At 37.1% G+C, this 15458-nt stretch overlaps 1 protein-coding gene across 2 annotated transcripts in view; it reads left to right on the top strand.

The window, feature by feature from the left end:
• Positions 1 to 15458, top strand: part of ENOX1 (ecto-NOX disulfide-thiol exchanger 1) — a 366236-nt gene that overhangs the window by 96689 nt on the left and 254089 nt on the right. For both annotated transcript variants that reach the window (XM_088793020.1, XM_088793019.1), the window contains exon 2: positions 14288 to 14431. The gene's annotated coding sequence lies outside the window, so the exon portion shown is untranslated. The remainder of the gene's footprint in view (positions 1 to 14287; positions 14432 to 15458) is intronic.

Raw genomic sequence — 15458 nt, 5'->3', positions numbered from 1 at the left:
ATATAAAACTGGTTTGAAGTGTATTTTATTCCAAAATTACCTCTTTGTCTCTGGAGATGAATCTGAGGTAGATTTTACGGCTCTAATCAACCCCCAAGGATAAAAGCTAATTATTACTCTCCTCTCACTGCCCGATACACATACAAACGTGTGGATAAATGTGTCTGAATGTAAACAAGCATTGCATTGATATATGCATTTCCTAGTTAAAGAGTTTGGTGTTTCCTATGAAAACATTTAATTATTTATATAATAAGTTAATGGAAAATTGTACTGTTGAAATCCTTAATTTTTCCTGAAAACTATCATTTTTCAAACTATGTGATCAATAGCTAAGGCAGAGCTTTGACCTGAAGGTAAAGAAGGACTTGGGATTTTTCTCTTTATTTATTTATTGATTTTAAATGTATTCGTTACGTTTGTGTTATTTTCCCCTTATTATAATAAGTCTTATAAAGAAAATGTAGATCAGAAGTAGAGATGTCGTCATAATGTTTGACCTATCATTTAAAAAGCTCTCCAAAATTTCCTGGTGGAGTAAATAGGCAGTTGCTTGTGTTTAGTTATAGACAATTCTTTGAGTTGCCAAGGTGAGATTTATGTTAAGAATAATGGAATAATATTCATATTGGTTCGGGGTGTGTTCTTAGACTTAGCCTTTCCAGTATTTATTAAAATGATAAATGACCAGAGAAGAGGGATCAAGGGCAAAGGATGAATCTCAGGAAAATAGGAATAATCCCAACGTAGGCCCATCTCTCCAGTCCTATTTCTTTTCTTTTCTTTTTTTTTTTTTTTTTTTTTGAGGGTGCAGCTCACAGTGGCCCATGCGGGGATCGAACCGGCAACCTTGGTGTTCTTAGCACCACACCCTAATCAACTGAGCTAACCGGCTACCCCATCCAGTACTATTTCTTGCCACTTCTCTCCTTGTCTACACACCAGCCCTTCCTTCTCTGAGTTTTTAATGTTCCTCACCCTCCCTTCCCCTAGTTATTTAATTATGCTGTTTCTTCTGGCTCCTAACTCCCTTCATTTTTTTTCCTTTCTGCGCCAGTATAACTTATTCTCAAGGCCTCAGGATAAATGCTGTTCTTTCAGGACTCTTTTATGATCGATCTCTCTCTTCCCCACCTAGCATGCTGGGCTTGGTTTACCCCAGCACCGAGCACAAATTAGGATTAGTATTATCCCTCTTACTTTGAGTCTCCCCAGCTGGGCTATAAACCCCATGATGCCTGAAACTCTGTCTTATTCATCATTATGTCTCTGGCAGTCGGGGCAAGGCTTGACACACCTTAGGTACTAGACAAATAATCGTTGTTAAGAAAAGGATAATGGATGAATGACTGGATGGATGGATGGATGGATGGATGGATGGATGGATGGATAGAATGCTCACAAAGAATGGCAGATGCCCTATGAATCAGTATCTCATTAATAGCAATTTGAGCCGGAAATTTGTTCTTCTTTGGTTCATATAATAAATACAGGTTGATTGATTTTTTTTAAGTGCCACACAAAACTGCAAGGGATAGACATCAAGGAAAATGTGAACATCCAGCTATGAAGCTGATAATATCACTATTATTTCCTTGGCCAGAACTAGGGTTGGGGGGGGCTGCACTGGATTTGGAAGCGCTCTAAAAATATATTTCTAACATTTAATTTTTTTATTGTAAATGGTTTTCTTTATTATGTGGTATGTTAGATGTCTCTAGAACAGTCCTGGCAAGTCTTTCAGTCAATTATATGCTCATTGGCAAAGTGTTTTAAAATATTTTGGTAAACTTTGGAGCTGTCTGCCATTCGGCAGTTCATATGACATTTCCATGTCAGTGTGTTGCTTTTTTATTGCATTTTGTTCACTCATCACTTGAGTGCTTCTTGCCAGCTTTTGTTCTCAGGATGGAATAGGTTTGAATTTGGGGATGAAAATACGCAAAATGGTATGAGAGCCTCAAACAGTGTTGTATATTCAGAAGTGTATAGTACAGTCAGAAGGAAAGCCTTAGAATTAGCTTTCTGGGTTCTGTTACTCTGGCAGGATTTTTGTGGAATTGTTTGTAACAGTTTAAATCTGAACAGCTATTCTTAGAACTCAACCTGATCTTATAAAAAAATAAATCATACTTCTGTATGAACATTGCATATGCATAAGTAATATACAAAATATAAACACACACAGACACACACACTTCTAAGTTTTACACTGGGATAATGGCATGATCATCTATGGAAAGGAAATTTCTGGTGATTTCTGCTTGGATCTCTTAGGATGAATCTGTAAGATCATTACAGTTTGAAGCAGCAGTGGCTGGTGACAGTTTTGCCACTACGAGGAGGTGAAATGATGCAGACCAGTGGCCTGACATTTCCCAAAGCACCATCAAAGAACAAAGAAGAATCAGTGCAATGGCAGATTGATTTATGCTTTATTTGGGGAATTTTAGAATTTCTTGGGCAAACTACTTTTTTTCCCCAGGAGAACCTCTTGACCTAATTCAGTACATTGTAACTGAAAGATCTTACTCACAACTCGGAATATGGTTCAGAAGTGGTATGGTGTTTCATTTTACTTTTAAAGTTTCCAGAAAATTCCACATCAATCTGATGTGTTTACATTGAAGTAAACTGACACCTGGATTTCAATACCAATGAAGCAAAGAGTCAATATAAATATATTGCACAAATTCTATCATTCGAACAATAATCATAAACTAAGCTCCTAAGAATGAAACTGCAATCTGAAAATATGTCAGCTTCCCCACAACAATATTTCTCAAGCAGATCTCACTAACAATTAAAACTGTTTTGCCTCTAAAGAAGCTCGTCACGTCCAAGTCACTTTAAAAGGTCTTCATGAGAGAGAGAACACATTTAGCAGTGTGCTTTGAAAAACCATGCAGAATGGATGGAGCCCCTGAAGCTGATGCCTCTGTGATGAAATGCCTCAGCTAACATCCATATTTTATCCAAAACCTATAACTTACTGAGCTGGAGCTCCACTGGGCTCCTTAAGAAGCTAAGTATGTAGAAGAATAGTGCATCAAGTTGAAACTTCAGGAATCCGGGACTATAAAATCTATCCTTAAAATTGTATGGCATTAGTAAAAAAAAAAAAAAAAGAAAGAAAATCACAGTCTGGACGTGACTGAATTTCCTTATATGTTTTCTGCATCCTGTCATAAAAGAGTAGTAGTGTCAGTTCTTATCAACGTTCTGTGTACCAGCCTCTGTTTCAGGGAGTTATGAGAGAGTTATGTATAGTAGCCCAGTAAATTCTCACAACATCCCCATAAGTTAGGCACTATGATCCCCCAATTTACAGATGAGCAAACTAAGCGTAAAAAGGTGAAATAAGTTGCCCAAGGTCACACAGCCAGAAAGTCAGGCTTAGAGGCGGAATTGGAACCGAGGCAGCCTGGTTCCAGAGTTTATTCTCTGAACACATGCATCGTTCTGCCTCTCACCTGCAGGAGGGTCTAATTACACAGGCTGTGCTGTTCCCAATGCCGGGAATGGCTCTGCCAGAGCCCTTAGGAGCTGGGCCCAGCAGGAGGGTAGGACCAGGAGGAACCACAAGGAGAACTAACACCTCAGAATGTTTTAGAATTTGCAAAGCAGTTTCACTCGAACTTGCTCCTTCCCTCTATACACTAAGATGATACATTTACGGAATACTTACATATGCCAGACACTCTTCTAAGTGAAGCAACATGGTAGTAAATGAGACAACATCCTTGCTTTCGTGGAACTTACCCACTTAAAAGGGTTGCATAGTAATTATACTGTTAATGACAACCATTGCTGTGTGTGAATGCATCAGAAACAAGAGTGCAGGCTGGCCAGACAGCAAAATCTTGTCCTTTTCTGATTCTATTGAGTTGGTGCAAAAGTAATTGCGGTTTTTGCAATTATTTTTAACCTTTTAAACTGTAATTACGTTTGCACCAACCTATTAAAAGGTTTGTGAAAGTTTACCTGGCATGACCTGGGAGGGTCCTTAAGCTCTGCTTTTATTCACAGCAAGTGATCCTATTGCATTTAGAGATTATTGTGGGGACAGAGTCCCAGAGCGCAGTTTCCAGGCTCTCGGCCTCACGTGGAAAGGTGCTGGCTCCGGGAGTAGATGGTCATCAGCTGTGGCTAGTTGGCCATCAGCTGTTACTGGTTAGCCATTAGTCACTGATAGAACTGCCGTGGCTAAGCTAGCAAGTGCGGACTGCAGTTAGCAAGGAGGGTCGGTTGGTTGGCAGAGAAGCGGACAGTGGGTTGTGGATCGTGTGGCTCCTGCTTCCTGTGTCTCCAACCCAGCCGCCAGCGAGACTATAGTGGTATGACTCCCCTACCTATGGCTCTGTTGTTGTTCCTTTTTGGCTTCACCATGTCCTGTGTTCTTGTACAGGGAGCAGGAGCTGAGACCCTGCATGACAATTATTTACTGCTTTTGGTTGTTATTCTATTGCAAAAACATTTTGGTGACTTCCTTCTGTCTCCCTCCCCTTCCCCCTTCCTCCTTGCTCTTACCCCCCACCATGTCCCCCTCTCCCTGTCTCCATCTCCATCTCTATATCCAGACAAAGTCTTCCCATAATGACTTGAAGTCTGTTACTACTTGTGAACCTTTCTAAGCCTTAATTTTTGTTAAAAACATATATGTACATGTTGGGTAAGACTTACCCAACCCTGAGAATATGTATCTGGAAACTTTGCAGCAGCTGGAAAATTCTCATTTCAGGAAGGGAGGGGGGCTGTGTTTTTTTCTTTATGAAAAGAAAGCCAACATTCATTTTTGAAGCTCCTATAAGATGGGAAGTATTTAAAGTCTGCTGTTTTATTTCAGATGTTGGTCTATATCGAATGACATTAGAAAAACACTTCATTTGAAATGTTTAAACACAGAGCAAAGAAATTTTGAAGAGGAATGAGAATACCATCCACAGTCTTTCTTATTTTGACATTTGTCTCCACTTCATTTTTACTTTTTCCACATCTGTGTCACAGAGTAGTTATTATATCCAGAAGATTCAACTTTGTGCCACACCAGGTACATCCCAGTGGTAGGGACAGAGCCCCAGAGAGCAGTTTCCAGGCTCTCGGCCTCATGTGGAAAGGTGCTGGCTCGGGTAGTGGATGGCCGTCAGCTGTGATTGGATGGCCATCAGTTGTAACCCTTGAGCCATTGGCCACTAATATAACTGCTGTGGCTATGCTAGCAGCAAATGGAGGGCTAGAAGGAAGATGATGGCTGGCAAGCGCAGATTGCAGTTAGCAAGGCATTGGTTGGTTGGCAGAGTAGAGGACGGCAGGTTGCGGATTGTGTGGCTCCTGCTTCCTGTGTCTCCAATCCAGCCGCTAGTGAGAATATAGCGGTATGACTCTCCTATCTGTGGCTCCATGGGTGTTCCTTTTTGTCCTCACCATGTCCTGTGTTCTTATGTGGGGAGCGGGGCCAGAGACCCCGCAGGACACCCTGCATGACACAAGTGACATAAATTCTGTGGTGTCCCAGCGTGCCTGAAGTCATTTGAGTTGTTTTATGTGATGGTGGAGGTATTGTGTCCTAGAAATGAAAGTTGGGATGTGGCTCACAGATCCTGAATCTGATGGGCAGTTTGTCATACTGCTTATTGGAAATTATAGATGAAATAAGTGACAAATTCAGGATATTTCAGGAGGGCTCCAATTTAAGCAGTCTTCCATTGCTGCATTCGTGAGCAAAAGAGACCACTCTTCCCCTTTCTCTGATAGGAGTTAGGGACCTTCATGGAAAGTCAGGAAGAACAGGCATTTACTCACCTCATATTTTTCACAAATACTCGTATTTTAAACACAATTTATTTCTTTTTTTATTTCTTTAACACTTAATATCCTTGAAGTAGGCTAATTTGTCATGGATTCTACAATGTTTCTGTGATAATGTCTGCCACAGGATAGGATTTGTAGAAGCATTTCTATTTGAGACTTTAAAATGCAGTATTTTAATTCCTGAAATACCAACAGGACCTTATTTAAATGCCATGGGCTATCCTATGAAGCACATAGTCTATTTGGATGATTTCCAAATAGATATTTTTTAAATGTTAATAAGGATTTCACATTTATTTTTCTATCAATAAAATACACATATGTTCTTTTTAAAATTGAAAAATACAACAGGCTTCTAATGAAAGGCTGTAGTTCTGGATCTCATCCCCAGATTTAATGAGCACAGAAAAGCTTATAATTTTTTTGATATTTCTGTGTTTATACTTGTATTAGTGACTTTATAGCTCTACATAGATTTATAGTATTGGTCGAATGAAGTATATGTGTATGTGTTTGTGTGTGTATAATTACCATTTCTTGACTCATCAACCTCAAACGTTACCTGTTGACTTATGACAGATTATTTGTACTACTGCCTCCCCACTCCCAATGTACTCACATTTTTCGTTCTTGTTTCCTATGTACCTTTAAATAACACACTTATTCTTGTATCTGTCTTATTAACTATAGACAGAATCTGATGATTTCTTACTTTGTAAGATGAAAATCTTACCCTTTGCATAACTTCTTCCTTTTAAACCTTCATTGGTGCTTTCAATCATATGTTAGTTAGTAAGGCTGATATTATTTATATTTGATTTTTAGCCATATTAAGACTTTAGTGTTTGTCTTAGGTTGATTCTAAAGATTATAAATTAATAAAAAAGTATTATGAATATGTAATTGTCAGTCACTGCTGATCAAAGTAGTATACTATAATTACGTTGACTTATCTGTATAGCTTTTTGTATTTCCTAGAGTTTCTAATTGCTTTTATTTTTCTTTGACTCATCTGCCTTTATGGCATGGCATCCTTATGTACCTTCAGCTTCTCAGGAGGTACGTAGAATGAAGCGTTTGTAATTCCTTCTTTTCTTGGGTACCTCTCTCTATCCCAGGCTGGAGCAGCTGCTGTCTAGACATCTTGCCTGGCATCGATCATCCCTGGATCCATGTCTCAGCTTAATTCCATATGCTGCTGAAGCATAGCCTCAGGAAGTTTCAAATGGGACATGTAGGAAGAGGTTAATATTCTGAATTTCTACATATTTAAAAATGCCTTGATTAATGTTTTAGCTAGATCAAGAATTGTAAGTTAAAAATAATTTTCCCTAGGAGTTTATGAGACATTGCCCTACTTTTGGCATCCAATATTTGCTGATAAGAAATCTGATTCTTATCCCCTTTTCCTCCCCTCAGATTTTAGAAACTTATTTTTAGGATTTCTTACTAAAGCATCTGGTTATGGTTCTTTTATTGAGGTGCCCTTTTGATGGGCATCTTAATGGGCCCTTTCATTCTGAAAACTCGTGACCTTTAGTTGTGGGAATTCTTTTAAATGATTTCTTTGATATTCCTTTTCTGTTTTTCTGCTTTGGAATTTCTTTAGAAATCTTAGTTGGGCCCTCTGGTTGAATTCTATGCATCATTTCTTCTGTGTTTTCCATTTCTCTTTCAATGTTTTGTTTAACTTTGGGGGGCGGGGACTTATTCAAAACTATTTTCTTGCCATATATCAATTTTTTTAAAAAAATTTGACTATTATACTTTTAATCTTCTAATATTCTTTTTTATTCTCTGATTGTTCCTTTTTTGTTTTTTTTTTGTAGAATCCTGTTCTTGTATTTTAGAGTTTTTAAAGTCCTCGTCTGTTTCCCATGTTATTCAGATTTCCTCAGAGGTCATTTTTATTTACCTGTTTGCTCATAGATGTTTATCTTTATATTTACCACTTTCTTTAAAGTCTGTCAATAGTCGTCATCCGAATATACGTAAGAATGCAAATTTGCCTGGGAACTCTGTGTCATCGGCGATTATAGCCGAGCAGCTACCCTTTTACAGTGTTGGTCAGAAATCTGGTGGTTTCCCAACAGGCTTCTCCAAGATTCTGCATTTTTTGATCATCCCCCCTTCTTACACGTATCCATGTTACAGCTTTATCCATCTTCTGTTCAATTCTATCATCTAGAATCTTGCCACACTGTTTCATCCATTCCCATTTTCTTTGGTTTTATAGATTTATGACCATTTGTCTTCTTGACTTTAATATTAGTGGGAACCTGAGAAGGCGTGGGATAAACTGATGTGATCAGTTTGCCATCTTGAGCTGGATACATCTGGAACCACTACAAATCTCATGTCTTTTTACTGATGCCTGAGAAGTTAAGATGTGAAATAATGTGCTACTACCTCACTAAAGATAGTTATGTTTCTTTTACTTATTTATTTGCTAAGAGAGGCAGTAGCGTCTCCATTATTTTTGAAGTAAGAGTGGTTATGTATGTTAACCTTTGTTATTTGCTTCTTTTATAGTACCCTGTGTCTTCTTGGAAATAATTGTTATGGATATTACTAATAGCCATAACATTACTAATAAATTATAATGTTAGTAATGAATTGCTTTTGTGTAGGTCACTTTATAAAATTTGTTTATATTTAATTATAAATCCAAACCAGTCTAGACTATATCTCACAAAAAGGAGCATAAGTTCAGTTATTAATATAAATATAAGGAGCACAGACTTCCAATGAATCCAAACTTAAAGTGTGGAATGATACAACAACTTCTCACTTAGAAATGATTTTATACAGAGGGTGCCAAAAAATGTATACATATTTTAAGAAAGGAAAAAATTGTATTAAAATTGTAATGCAATGAATGACACTAGCATTCATTTGATTTATGCCACCTTTTGAGCGAACATCATACTACATTGCTACCATAACTCAATTCAACTTTGAAAAGTAATACATAGATAACATCACTTAAAATGTGCACTTTTTTTGGCCCTCTGGTATTTACCAAAGAGTTACAATGACATTATAGAGAGTTCCTATATACCCTTCACCCAGCTTCCCTAATGGTACCTGTGGTACCATCGTTACCTAACTGTGGTACATTGATCAAAACTGAGAAATTTATGTCGGTACAGTACAATTAGCTACACTCCATACTTTATCTAGACTTCACCTGGTTTTCAATTTTTTTTATTTTCCTGTTCCAGGATGCAAACTAGGATATCACAATGATTGTGTCCCCTTAGTTTCCATTTTTAATTTGTGATAGTATCATAGTTGTTCTTGTGTTTCTCATGAGAGTTTTGAAGAGTACTAGTCAGATAGTTTGTAGAATAATCCTCAATTTTTTTCCTGATGTTTTGTTATGGCTGAATAAAGGTTTTGGATTTTAGAGAAGAATACCACAGAAAAAGTATCTTTTTCATCATATAAAATCATCATATGGTATCAACGTTACTTTTACGGATTATGTGAACCTTGATCACTTGATTAAGGTAACATCTGCTAAGTTGATTCACAGTTACTATTTTCTCTTTCTATATCACATTCATTTCAAGCAATTCACTAGGTCTAACACATAGTCAAGGGGAGAGAAACGAAGTTACATCACCTGGAGGGAAGCGTATCAAATAATTTTGTATGTATATTAAAACTACCAGAGTAATTAAATATTTTAGGGGAGTACTTTGAGGCTATTTAACTCTTCCTCTTTAAATTTTTGCCCACTAATTTTAATATTCATCTTTGGATCTTGCCTGTAGCAATTACTACTGAGCATTCTAATAATTTTGTATTTCCCTCCTTCCTTTTACATTTTCTGCTTGAAATTCTGTAAGGAAGACACATTTCTTCTTTCCCATTTATTTATTTATTCAATCATTTATTTATACCCTTATGGACTTGTGGATATTTATTTTTTTATTCTTTGAGTTTTATGATCTAATACTGTCTTGTTTCTCAAATTGTTTCAGTTCTAGCCATTGGGAGCTCTTTTCTGTCAGTTCCCGTACCTTTTGACATGCCCGATCTTAGTTTGTATTTTTATCATTATTATCAACACTTCCATGCTTCCTGGCACTGTAAGATGTTCTAGGCTCATCCACAATAGGTGGTTAAACTAACCCACAGAGTGGACAAATCAATAATCTCATAAGTATTTATTCAATGCTAAATGACTATGCTAGATGCTATGGGAACAGTGAAGTTTAAGGTATAATTTCTGCCTTCAAAGATCCCATATTCTGTTTTCAGAGATAAAAATGCAGCAGTGAAAGATAATGAATAACACAAGGCAGTAGAAGATTAACTTAGTAAGGGCTGGAGAAGCTCGCAGAAGAGGAAAACATATCATTTGGCTAAATGTGTCAGGAAAGGAGACCCAGAGAGATGGATATAGCTTAGTCAAGTGAGTTGAAAGGAAAAGACTTAAGTGCATGAATTGTTATTATAGGGCATGAGAAGCAATAAGAGACAAAGAAAATCATCTTAAGTGAAATGGACAAATGTCTTGTTTAGTAAGATAAGATCAACTAAAACGGATACAAGAAGGAATAGAAAATAGGAATAACTCTATATTTGTTAAATTAATTGAATATATAGTTGAAAGCTGTCCCACAAATAAAATTCCAGGTCCAGGTGGTATCATTAGTAAATTCCTTCAAACATTTAAGGAAGAAGTACTAATCTTAAGCAAATACAGAAAATAAGAGTTCAGAACCACACTTCTCAAGTCATTTTATGAGATCTCCGTAACTTTAATACCAAGTTATGATAAGGGAGCCATAAATAAAGAAAAAATTACACATTGATATCCCTCGGACTACAGATACAAAAATATTTAACCCATAATCAGGAATAGAATACAGTGATATATAAAAATAATGATACATCATGACCAAATTGAATTTATTCCAGGTATACAAGTATGCTTTAACATTCAAAAATGAGTCCACATTAACGAAATAAAGTATAACAATTATATGATTATCTCAGTAGACCCAGAAACAGCATTTGACAAAATCGAGTACCTAATAATGATAAAACCTCACAGCAAAACTAGAAATAAAAAGGATCTTCCTTAATCTGGTAAAGATCATCCATGAAAAACCTACAACTAACATTACTGAGGCCATGAATGTTTTCTTCTGCATCAGAAAGATGGCATGGGTGTCCACTCACACTCATTTCATTTAACATTGTACTGGAGGTCCTAACCAAAGCAATGGGATTAACTAGTAAAATAAATTGTAAAGGGTTACAGATTGGAAAGGACAAAGTAATTCAATTCTCTCTGTTTGTAAATGGCATGATTTAGTATCTAGAAAATCGTAAGGAATCTCAAAAGATCTATGTGAATTTAGCAAAAATCTGTTGAAATTATCAAGACCTCAGAATACAAGGTCAATATAAAATATCATTTGTATACATCAAGAAACAATTGGAAAATGAAATGAAAAACAATGCTGTTGATTGACAATGCTGTTAAAATCATAAGATAATAATAAAAAATTGAATAAAGAAGTATAACATCTGTGCACTGAAAATTATTTTTAAAATTCTGATAAAAATTAAAGAATTAGGACCTAAATAAATGGAGAAATATATACCATATTCTAGAATGGAAGAATCAGTATTGTTAAGATGTTGTTTTTTCCCAAAATAATGTATAGATTAAATATGGTCCCAAAAGTGTGGGGTTTTTTTGTTTTGTTTTGTTTGGTAGAAATTGACAAATTAGTTCTAAAATTTATATGGAAATACAAAGATTTATAAAAATCAAACTTTTTTTCTCTTTTATTGAGTCAAACGTTTTTGAAAAAAGAATAACAATATTGGGGGACTCTCAATATTCCCTGATTTCAAGACTTACTATAAACGCATCAATAATGAAGACACTGTGATATGATATCGCACACCCTGTGATTTAAATTTGAGGCTAAGTTTAAAAATGGTGTTTCTAGATCTTGCCAAGTTTCATTAAAATCCGTGGTGTCATTTTGCATTACGGTTGAATAGAAGTGGATCCGGTGGGATATCGCATCTTTCTTAGTAGCAATACATTTTCTTGTTATCATTCCGTGTCTGTGTTGTTATGGTAGATACCTACTTTCACACCAAGTCCTAGAAAATCATGTCTAATTTCATGGACCTACTTTTTTCTAACGGGGCTCCTTTTCTAGCTTTTCAGTTATCATCAGAGGCTCTGTAAACACCCAGTCATTTGTGCCTGTTTGGCTGTGATCGATCTTGAGTGTTACCTTCCTCACTGAAGCCTTCTTGATCCCATCATCCCAGCGGAGAGGGTGTCCAACTCGCTGAAGCTTCAGAGCAGCCTTTGCTTCCCCAGCGTCCTCATGCTCCGTTATACAGCACCACCACGGCTTCCTAACATTTGAGTCCTTAGTACGTGCCGCTGGTTGTACCAAGCACTTTACATCTGTGATCTTACTTAATGCTCACAACAACCTGTGCCAGAAGTGTATCATGGCTGCACTTTGCCCACGAAGAAGCTGGGGTTAGAGTTTAAGTACCTTACCCCAGGTCGTGCAGCTAGTTAGTGGTGAAGCAGGAACCGCCCGCACCCTCCACCCTGGCAGTCTGGTCCAGACTCCGTTCTTTAAAATACTTATATATTAGTACCACCTTCTTATCAATTTTGACATCCTAATAGTATCCCCCTCCAAGGCAATAAGATGCTTCAGGGAAAGACAATCTTGCTTATTTCAGTATTCCTGGAATTTTCTGATGTATTGATTGACTCATAAGTATGCAATAAATAGTGGCTGAGTGAATACTTGAACATTGCCATTGGGATTTTATGGGAAAAGAAGTCTACAAGTTAGAGATATAACCTGAAACTTTGCTTTATGTAGTATCAAAAAAACAGAATGCTAGTATATGAGATTTTAAGAAGAGTTTCTAGTTATTTTGTATTCCTGTCATTTAGGTTAGATTCTACAGTCCAAATACCTTTTTTTGTCCATTCTTTGTCAAGCTTTGTTTTCCTTCTTTTATACAAAGATAAACTTTTTCCCCCATGTAATAATCCCAGGCTACAGGCCTGCGGAACTCTGAAAATGCTATCAGTGGTTTTCCTCTGTTTGTTTATTCATGACTTAAGCTTTCAGTACCAAAAAGAAAAGAAAAATTTTGAAAAGTTATGTGTGACCTTCCTACTCCATCATTCCCTAGTTCCCCCAATGCAGTGTGGATGTGAGCTAAAAGTTCTAAGACTCAGACAGACGTCTATGGCACTAAAAGCTAGAACTTCAAGGGAAATTGTCAGGTGGTTAATTGGTGGTCTGTGACCTTGAAACAGGAGTGGATGCTGGGGCAGCTGGTGGAGGATAAGCTGTGGGGCCATCTGTGTTGGCACTGGACCAACTGAAATATGTAGATATTGAACCAAAAACAGAATAAAAATCTAGACCGAGCCTTGCTCAGTCACTCTCAGCTGTTCAGATGGATTAGCCATGACAAGATAGTGACATCACTCCGTGGTACCCACAGAAGCTGTGGGTTCCTTTTCTCATTGCATCAGGAAAACACTCAGGAAAAGGCAGAGTTCTCTTTCACCAGAAGTGAAGGAACGTGGGGTATACGAAGGGACCAGAGGAAGACTAGACGTGTGCGTAGCTATCCTGGATGGAACTCAGCACACAAACCTGCCTCATGACACACGGGAGCTGCTGGGTTTCCAGTGAGTTCTCTCTTTGCATAAGGAGGAAAGGCAGGGGAAAAAGTGTGCTGCTTAAAGCTGAGTGTCTGTATTTCTGTGGAGCCTGACTGAATAAGACAGTATTTGATATAACACTGAAGCACATGAAGAAAGAACACTTCTTTATTAATTCAGTAATATTTCAATTAATTTAATATATTGTAGCATTATCTGTTCTCTTGTCAACTTTGTGAAATGTTTTTTCTAAATCACATAGGCCATGGAGTAAAATGAAGGAAAGAGCCAGACCCAAGGCCCCTGGGCTTTCATAGACCCGTTCTAAGCCTGACTGCTTTTCTCATCTGTAAAATGGGGCCACAACACTCCAATTGCAGGGCCGTTCTGCAGACTGAAGTGCCCCGTAGATGAAGCCCCTTGCACAGAGCCTTGAAGCTAGTGGAAATATTCCACAACACTGGTGTCGCTGCCCTTGGACACACACCCCACCCCCAGTTCTTCAATCCTGGCCGTTTAGATAAGAGGGAAAGTGGAGTTCGCTTAGTTTAATGAAATACTTCTGACCTTTAGAGATTCCTAAATACAGTACTGAAAGTTTACTGTTCCCCACCCTGCCATTTATGAATAAGGAGATTTTGGGGGTACAAAATTAACAGGCATTAATACCATTATTTTAATAATAGCAGTTCATGCTAATAATAGCGCTTTCTGACCACAGTGGCTGAGACTGGCCGTAATAGTACTTTGGACATATCCTAAAGGTGTGCTTTTATTTCCCTCCAGAGGCACCTGGCATATCAAAGCCGTACCGTCTTCCATGAGACTTCCTTTGTGAACAGCTTCCCTTTAAAAGACTTTTGTGAATATATTGCTTCAGTCAAGTCCTCAAAGAACGTGTTTGTCTTCTGATCTGCTGGTGATCTTAAGGTTTGTGTTAATTTTTTTCACTTGTCTCACTAATTATTAATTTTGAGAGATATTTTTAAAATGGACAATAGTATACTCTATTGCAATAAAAACCCTGGAAGGAGATTACGCAGAGAATGTAATCCTTTGATTTCATTGGGAGATGGACATAAATGAAAAGAAATTTGATACGCTGCTTCTCATACTTATTATTGTGTACTCTGTGGGATGTTACAAGGATATTAGAAATAAAATATCGCCCACATTGGCTTAAAACAAATTTTATTTCTGTATTCATAAATTCTAACTGAACAGATTCAATTAATTTATACTGTATGTCGACATGTATCAGATTTCGTTAACTGTGTTCAATTAGTTAAGACCTTGTGGATGAATTATATTTTGAAACACTGAAAAGCAAAACTGTATTTGTCGATAACTAGTATTATCATTATGACATTTTTCAAATAATAAAGTCTCGGTGGCCAGAATGTTTTAATTTAATTCTACCAAGGGCTACTAACCCTACGATTTATAATGGTAGAACAGGGTGGTGATTGTTTTGTTTAACGTGTGTATATTAACAGCTTGAAAATTTATTAACAATACTGTTGCATACTCAAGGGAAAAGCTTGCTAGCCAACAGAGTTGGAAGTACATGTTTTGCTGTTGAGATAGTACAAGTAAAACACTTTTATTTTGAAAGTGCTTTCTGGCAAAGACCTACCCAAAGGATAAATTCTATCCATGCATCTTTCATGGATGGAAAAATAAACAGGAGAGAGGGTACACCTTGGTATACTGAGTGGACGAAAACTAAACGAAGAGCAAGGGAGAAGGGACACAGTACATCCCTAGAATGACACATCTTTGCCCACAAGCATTTATTTCATTTGGTAGGACTTTTATTCTGTTCATGGAGACAAATATTTTCTCTCCTAAGAGTCCTTTGCTGTTTCTGTTTTCGTTTGTTTGTTTGTTTTTTAAATTTTATTTCTACTGAGAAATCAAAGTCGATTGTACTGCAGTGTGGGGGGCTAGATTCCAG

This window comes from Rhinolophus sinicus, chromosome 16, assembly GCF_057876585.1.
Source record: "Rhinolophus sinicus isolate RSI-liver-muscle chromosome 16, RSI-T2T, whole genome shotgun sequence".
Lineage (NCBI taxonomy): Eukaryota > Metazoa > Chordata > Mammalia > Chiroptera > Rhinolophidae > Rhinolophus > Rhinolophus sinicus.
The sequence above is the reverse complement of the archived record's forward strand: the minus strand, read 5'-3'. Positions and strand labels throughout refer to the sequence as shown.